This window comes from Dama dama, chromosome 30 (assembly GCF_033118175.1).
Source record: "Dama dama isolate Ldn47 chromosome 30, ASM3311817v1, whole genome shotgun sequence".
Lineage (NCBI taxonomy): Eukaryota > Metazoa > Chordata > Mammalia > Artiodactyla > Cervidae > Dama > Dama dama.
The window spans coordinates 46159574-46168315 of NC_083710.1; positions in this window are offsets into that span (position 1 = coordinate 46159574).

An 8742-nucleotide genomic window follows, 5' to 3' on the forward strand; every position below is an offset into this window, starting at 1 on the left:
ATAATAAAAATAACCTTTGAATGTGCTGCTCTATGAGACAATACAAATTATCATCAAGACAATGAACTACACCTAGCATGTAATAAACACTCAGGACTTAAGTTCTACATAGCCAAAATAGCTCATTTGAATACATGCAGTCTCCTAAAATCTCAGAGTACTTGGATCATTGCCACTGAAACTAATCAAATACATTGCAGTCATTTACTCTTGTAAGATAGATGTAAAAAATCTGACATTTTAATTTCATGTTATCAGTAACATATGACTTGCATTTTCTCATATGTTTAAAACAAGAAATCATATTTTATTCAATTTTTCCTCCAGTTTTTTAGCTTTTAAAATAATGATATAGTATTTTGGGGGCTTTCCTGGTAGCTCAGACAGTGAAGAATCTGCCTGTAATGCAGGAAAACCAGGTTCAATCTCTGGATTGGAAAGATCTCCTGGAGAAGATAATGGCAACCTACTCCAGTATTCTTGCCTGAAGAATTCCATGGACAGAGCAACAAGATGGGCTACAGTCCATGGAGTCACAGAGTCAGATACGACTGAATGGCTAACACACATACATAGTGCTATCTACATAATACGATGAAATAATTAGGTATTAAATAATTTTTCATTTAACATTTCCCTCATAAGATTTTGTTGTGATCACTTTTACATACTCAAAAGTTCCGTAAGTACTCATATAATCCTTTAAGGAACAATGCTAAAAGCTTGTTTTTCTAAGCTTTTTAGTATGAATTACAGGATTATTTGATAATCCTGTATCTTTCAATATCTGACAACATCTCCTATGACTAAGCATGACTTTAGAAAGTGTAGAGTATACGTAATTTTCAGACCCAGAAATGATCTTAAAATTGATGAAATACTTATTTCACTTAGGGCTTCCCTTGTAGCTCAGTCGGTAAAGAATCTGTCTGCAGTGCAGGAGACCCGGGTTTGATCCCTGGGTTGGGAAGATCCCCTGGAGAAGGAAATGGCAACCCACTCTAGTATCCTTGCCTGGAAAATCTCAGGGACAGAGGAGCCTGATGGGCCCAGTCCATGGGGTCACAAAGAGCCGGGCACGACTGAGCGACTAACACTTAACTTATCTCATTTATAATAATTCAATTCAATTTCTCAAGTCTCTTAAGGATACTTTGTATTTATCTGGGCTAAAGAATATCTAATAACAGACTGTTATTTTAGTTGTAATTTTATATGAATATCATCATTATTTAATTGAAGTAATATCTGCAACCCTGAATAGTTTTCTATTTAGTAAATTATCATCTTAGATCATTTTTATTTATAAATGTTAGGCATTTGCTATTTGTATATACTTATAGAATTTAAACATTCTATATGGTTGTAAAAATATAATAAAGTTTTACAAATTGGGCTTAAATAAATTTATTGCTATACTAATATATGGTAATAGCTTTTTCAAAATTAAAGGATTACATTATTGGAATATCAGAAATGTTTATTTTCAATAGTGTAAAATGTGTATTTTTTATTCCATTCATTGAGAAGTGAATAAGATATAAATAAATAATACATCATAGAAAAAGAATAATATTAAAATATAAATATATGCTATTTTCAAATTGCCTACTGTGTAAGATATTTGGCTAGGAGTTTGTTCAGTACACAATGGAACAATAAACTACTATTCCCTACAGCTTCTTCTGGGTTTCCACTTTTAAACTGATTGTTGAATGGTAGGATTATTACTTTCTCTTGCCCAAAGACAGTTCCTTCCTGAGGGGTAACACTTACTTAAAGTCAAGTAAATTTCTATTCATTTGTAGGTGAGTGATTGATAGGAAATTTTCATTCTTGATTATATATAATTGCATGTGCTTCAACTACATAATGAAAGGTTTCACATGCTTTTTTCTTATTTTTTGGTTCTTTGTCCTATAAGAAAGAGTGCTTTCAGAACACTTTTCTGTAATAAAAATTCAAGCAAATGGACAAGAGAACCTGATGTTGCTATCTGATTAATGAATTATATCACTCACTTAAGTCTGTTAAATCATCTACCTAGCTCTGCACTATTACTGCTTATTTTGGGAGAAATTTTTACAAGAATGGTTAATTTATTTTGGAATAAAAATATATAAAATAAAATGTAAATTATTTTAAGCAATAAAAACTGTAGCGATCATATATTTTTTATGGGCAAAATCTATTTTTGCCTACAATTTCCTAAGTAAAACTAACCATTCTACATCACCTTGGAGAGGGAAGAAAAGGTTAAATGGCAAAGCAGTGATCTTTATCTAAGGCTTATGCATTTTATTAACCATGACAGTTTTCCCTGCTTGCTGTCATAACAAAAGAAAATTGTAAATTGGAACACTTTATTCTGAGAAACTTGCTACTGAAACAAAGTTATTTTCCTAAACTCTTTCTAAATTGAGTGCATTTAATTTTAAAATAAAACTGTGTTAGTTTCTACAGTTTCTTTATACCCCTAGAAGAATTCTTAATGAGTTTCTGTCATAGCTTATTTTCACTTTTATGTTAGTATAAATTAACACTTCATTAAAAAGTATTCATTTATTTAAAACAATGTTTCCCTTGATAGAAATTGAGTAGTAAGAACTAGCAACTATAATTAAGAGCAAATAATGGAACAGTCTGGTGAATCTTTAGAATATATTACTTGGTGCCTTGGTTTTATTTATTTTTCTATTTTTATCACATGCATGTGAACTAAGTTGCTTCATTTGGTCTGACTCTTTGCAACCCTATGGACTGTAGCCCACCAGGCTCCCCTGTCCATGGAATTCTCCAGGCAAGAATACTGTTATGCTCTCCTCCAGGGGATCTTCCCCATCCAGGAAAAGAACCGGTGTTTTTTTGTCTCTTGCATTGGCAGGCAGGTTCTTTACCACTAGCACCACCTGGATGATGATAATAGAGCCTACACACACACAATAAGTATTTTAGGTACTGAAAGAAAAAGATTATTTTACATTTCATATACATATTTAATGGCCACAAAACTGAATTCCTGGCAAAAGAGTAAAAAATACAGTTTCACTATGTCACATGATTATTACTAAAGTGTGTAATAGTGAATATTCACAGTAACTTTGGAAACAGATTGCCTAGAGCCATATTTTATAGGGTAGTTTTCTTACTGACAGTTTAAAAAATTTTACTCATGTGACTAACCTGATCTTCTGCCTGCTGGATCATTCAAAATGCCTAGGAAACAGTAGTACCTCTTATTAAATGTGGCTCTTGACAGACGTCTCATGAAAGAAGTTTTTCTTCTCTGGAATATAAAACCTGCAAACCTACAAAATCAAGAGTTGCTGCAACATGAAGGAAGAATGCATTTCCCAAATGAGTCACTGAATTGCCCAGCTTGAGATGAAGCCTTACTCTTGACAGCCAGAGGTTCTCTCCACCCCAAAAGTGGAAACTCTAAAAGGATCTTTCCACTGGGTCAGCCAAAACTATTGCTAAATATGTTACACAACTTAATTTTTCCTTCTGCCAAATCATTCTTCCTTACTGTTGCGTTCATCAATGTTGATCCCAAGAGCACTCCCTAGGATGATGGTAAGTAGGATACTTCTGTTATCAGCTCTTGGATTTTGAACCATGTTCTCCTACTGGGACACATCACCATATAAAGGTCTTTAATATGTTGCATGATGGAAAAAGCATCCCACTGTCATAAAACATTATCATTGAGCTGGTGCTTTGGCTGTGCATTTGGCTGGTCATTCCATTGCTCTGCCATCCTCTAGATTCTGTATAATATCATTTTGAAAGAATCTATGGTTACCATGGTCTTGGACTCATTTCTGCAACTTCCCTGTATAAAGTGTAGCCATCAGTCTGACATGTGACATAAAATCCTGTGCAGGCAATATAAACATTCTGTAACTCTTTAGAGAGTGATGCTTCCTTTCTCTGAATGCAGGGAAGTAACTTACATTTTGGAATATACATCCATCTTTATCAAAAATGAACTTCTACTCCTGTCTAGGGTAGAAGAGATCCCAAATAGTCAATTATCCGTCAAGTCTCCAAAAGCTCTTCTCAAAAGTTGGGGGCTCACTGTTAGTTCTTGTTGTTTACAGTGAAAGTGAAAGTCACTCAGTTGTGTCCGACTCTTTGTCGACCGAGGCCAGAATACTGGAGTGGGTAGCCTTTCCTTTCTCTAGGAGATCTTCCCAACCCAGGAATCAAACCCAGGTCTTTTGCATTGCAGACAGATTCTTTATCAACTGAGCTATCGCATAAGCCCCTGTTGCCTACAGACTGAATATCAAAAGAGGTGATAGCTTTACAAAGTTTGGTAAATGGGAATTTTTGCTGCTATGTCTACAAATATGTGTACCATTGCATAGCTGCCTTTCCTGCCCATCCTGCCAAATTATTTAATTCTTGTGCTTTCTATGCTCAGATATCCAATAACAGGAATTGGCTACCATCAGCTGAACACTTTATTATGTCTGGTTGTCTAGTTCTCTTTCACAGTGGATGCCCTCTTGGGGTATTAACAGCATTGGATTTTTTTTTTTTTTTTAAGATTTATTTATTTTTATTTTTTGGCTGTTGTCTTGGTTGCTGCACATGGGCTTTCTCTAGTTGTGGGAAGTGAGGGCTGCTCTCTAGGTACATGCGTGGGCTTCTCATTGAGTGGGCTTCTCATTGCAGTGGCCAGTGTCTTCCTGGCAGAGCCCAGACTCTAGCTGCATGGCTTCAGTAGTTGTAGCACGTGGGCTCAGTAGTTGTGGCTCATGGGCTCTAGGGCGCAGGCTCAGTAACTGTGGGACACAGGTTTAGTTGTACCATGGCATGTGGGATCTTCCAGACCATTTCACTGCAAGGTAGATTCTTAACTACCGGACCACTGGGGAAGCCCGTAGAGGGATTTTAAATTCTTTTTATCACCCCCTAAGTCTGTAAGAATGGTAGGGAGAGAAGAAAATGGAAGCATATTTTTTTTTTTCCTTTTGTAAAAATGGAAGCATAATATTTACTTCCAAATATTAAAGAACTTGTTTTCATATACAAAACAGACTATATGTTAAACAGTTTTATCACACCTTATGGAACTTTATTAATAATAAATTGAGGCATACTGATTACAATTATAGAAAAGTGATTTAGAAGTGATAATGATGCATATATTAAGAAACTTTATATCAGTTCAGTTCAGTCGCTCAGTCGTGTCCGACTCTGCGACCCCATGAATCGCAGCATGCCAGGCCTCCCTGTCCATCACCAACTCCCGGAGTTTACTCAAACTCATGTCCATCGAGTCGGTGATGCCATCCAGCCATCTCATCCTCTGTCATCCCCTTCTCCTCCTGCCCCCAATCCCTCCCAGCATCACGGTCTTTTCCAGTGAGGTAGCCAAAGTATTGGAGTTTCAGCTTCAGCATCAGTCCTTCCAATGAACACCCAGGTCTGATCTCCTTTAGGATGGACTGGTTGGATCTCCTTGCAGTCCACGGGACTCTCCAAAGTCTCAAAGATCTATTAACAATCCCTTTATGGGTATTTCATATTTCATTCTCTGCCCAAAGTTAAAGACTAATTAGCACTTTGCTCCAAAAGGATTTGATTAGTGCATTGTCTGAAATAAGATTATACAACCTAGCACTAATTATTTTAGTTTTTTTTTTTTTTTTTTTTAACCATTAACTATTTAAAACCAGGATACAAAAATTCTTCTCATGATGGGGGAAAAAAAAAAAACACACAAAAAAAACTTTCTTCAAAATATCAATACCAGGAATTATGCCAAGAAAACTATGTAAGCAATTAATTTATTGAAATTCTAAGTCTAAGCAGCCACACCAGTCAATATAGCAAAATAAAATGATCAAGCACTTATATGTGTGTGTGTCTATGTATTTGTGTGTATGTATAAATACATATGTGTTCATGTGCATACATATAAGCCTGCAGACACATATGCATACACATATACTTAGATACATTTGATAATCTGAGATGTCTGAGTTAAGGCATCATAATTCCTTCATGGTTTTGTTTATGGCTTAGTTTTATTTTATATCAAAAATAGAAAGACAATGTATTTCAGAAAAATAGAAAGGCAATGTATTTCAATACTGTGATTCCATTTTATAAAATATAATCCACTGTGTTTTACAAAAAGTTTTATGTCATTTACGTTCCTTTATTTCCCGTAATTTTAAGTAGCTTTAACAAGTATTATTTGTGATTTCTTAAGAAGCACTCTGGGAGCAGGAATGGCAACCGACTCCAGTATTCTTGCCTGGAGGATTCTGTGGACAGTGGAGCCTGAAGGGCTGCTGTCCATAGGGTCTCACAGAGTCGGACACAACTGCAGCGACTTAGCATGCATGCATTCTTTGGAGAAGGTAATGGCGACCCACTCCAGTGTTCTTGCTGAAGAAGCCCAGGGACAGAGGGGCCTGGTGGGCTACCGTCTATGGGGTCGCAAAGAGTCGCAGCAGCAAGCACTCTGTTCCAACAACATGTAGCATGTTATGTACCAGCATTGTTCCAAACTGCTTTCCACTGTTGTAACCACTTGGCCTTCATTTTTGTATGAAAACACTTTATGGCTGTCACAAGAACTATTTGGATAAAGTCTCTTGTCCCTCTCTCACTTGCCATTTATCTGATAAAAAAAAAAAAAAAATCCAACAGAGTTATACCACTGATTTATGCTCTCAGTTTAAAAAAAAAAGAAAAATACTTCAGTTAATGTAAATAAAGTCAATTAGAAAAACAGACATTTCAACCTTCAAAAACCACTTTTCAAATTACTACCACATTATAACAGAAAAATCTATATCACTTTAGTTTCTAAAGAAATGTTTTCCATAAGGTTTTAGGAAAATTCTGTTCAGATTTTCCAAAACAACACTGAAATATCTTTGTAGGAGGACATGAATATTTAAACTGTTTGTGAAGAAAAGAAAATTGTATTTCTTTGCTTTGTTACATTAGAAGTAATATGTTGGGTATTTATCACAGAAAGAACTGAATGCCCTGCATGGAAGGAAACATTTTCCTTGCTTTATCTTCAAGAATTGCTGCCAGGGCCATTTTCCTCAGAAAAACTGAAATGTTACTACCTTTGTGTAAGGCAGAATTATTTTCCTTAATGATATGCCTTCAGTGAAACTGAGAAATCCATTCTTTGGGGTCTGTCTCACAAATTATTGTGAATAACTAAAGTGGAAAAGATTTATACAGCAGGATAGTAGTAAGTGTGACTAGAATATAGTGAACCAAGAGATGAAAGAATGATCTAGAGAAAGTCTTCTTTGAAAGATATGTTGAGCAATCTGGCAGAGAGGGCCCATTTCAAAAGTCCGGATTGTGATGACTCAGAATCTGGATAACTAGATGATTATGACCTACCTGATTAAAAAAAAATCACTTCTGCCCAAGTCTTGTATAGTAAATTTCCCTGACTTTATAGTGAAAAAAAAAAAAAAAATCATTGACTAGTACATTATACAATTTATGGTTCATCACTAATTTGCATGTTATGTACAAACCCAGCTCTGAATTATCTCTCGAGGACAATAGAAAAACCAAAAGAAAACCTTCCCCAGAGTGACAGGTACATTTTGCACATGGAGATGGGCTGAGTAAAGCAGAGACATAAAGTGAGAGAAGAACAAAACTTAAAGAAAGTCGTCTACATATGCAAGTACCAATAAGTGTTCCAAATCAATCGACATGTAGAAATAAGCATTGTATACCACTCTTTAAGGAAGGATTTTAAAGTTTTGTGGATACTTTTCTACTGTATTTTGATCTACTATATTTCTCTCTTTGTTTAAGTTTTTTTTTTTTTTTAATTTCTCAATTGTTACCAATGTTTATTAGTTCAAATCTATGAAGTTTACATTGATAACCATTAGGTATAACTTTTTTTATTTTCTTGATATACACCTTTCTAAATTTGTAAAAATAAAATTATAATTTATTTTCCAAGACAAGTATAGAGTATTTAAGTTATATTTTGAGTGCTTTTTGTGTGTTTACTTTGCAGTCTAACCACTACTAATAATGCTTACAGCTTGTCTTCTAACTTTACTTGTCCCATCCTTACTGTGACTGTTAAAGTAATCTTTTACAAGATGTGTTGCCTTGTCTTGCTTTGGGTTCTCATAAAAGTCAGTAGTCCTTCAATTTACTCATTAAAATGGGTCAGAACAGTGTACCATCTATGGTACATCTTATTTGCAAAGTAAAAAAAGAAACATGACCCCATAATCCCAAGAGCATTGTGTCTCTCTTTTAGCAGAAGTGGAAGAATGGAGCTATAATCTGTATTTCCTTTTGGAAGGACTATCCTGTCATCACGACCCATTCATGCAGTGACTCCTGGAAACTACTCAGGAGGCAGACTCCTGAATTTTCATGAGGCTTATCTCTAAGCTTCCAGGAGACATATATCTCATCAAGTCATTTAGGGTTTCTGCATCTTTCTTTCCACCAGACTCAGTGTTATAAATGTCACAGACCAACATGTTGTGGTGTGGGGTAGTGAAATTATCAGGGTACCTGTGGGTTAATTAGAATGTTTAACAGGAGAGATAACAGAAATAGCAGGAAAATGCATGTAAATTTCTGTTTTCTGATAGGTGGAATCAAATTGCATCTGGTGTTTCTTAGAGCATTAGAAAGAGCTTTAACAGATGGATGGTTTCTTGCCAGAAGATGCATTAATTTTCTCCACCATCATTTTGCAAGACACAT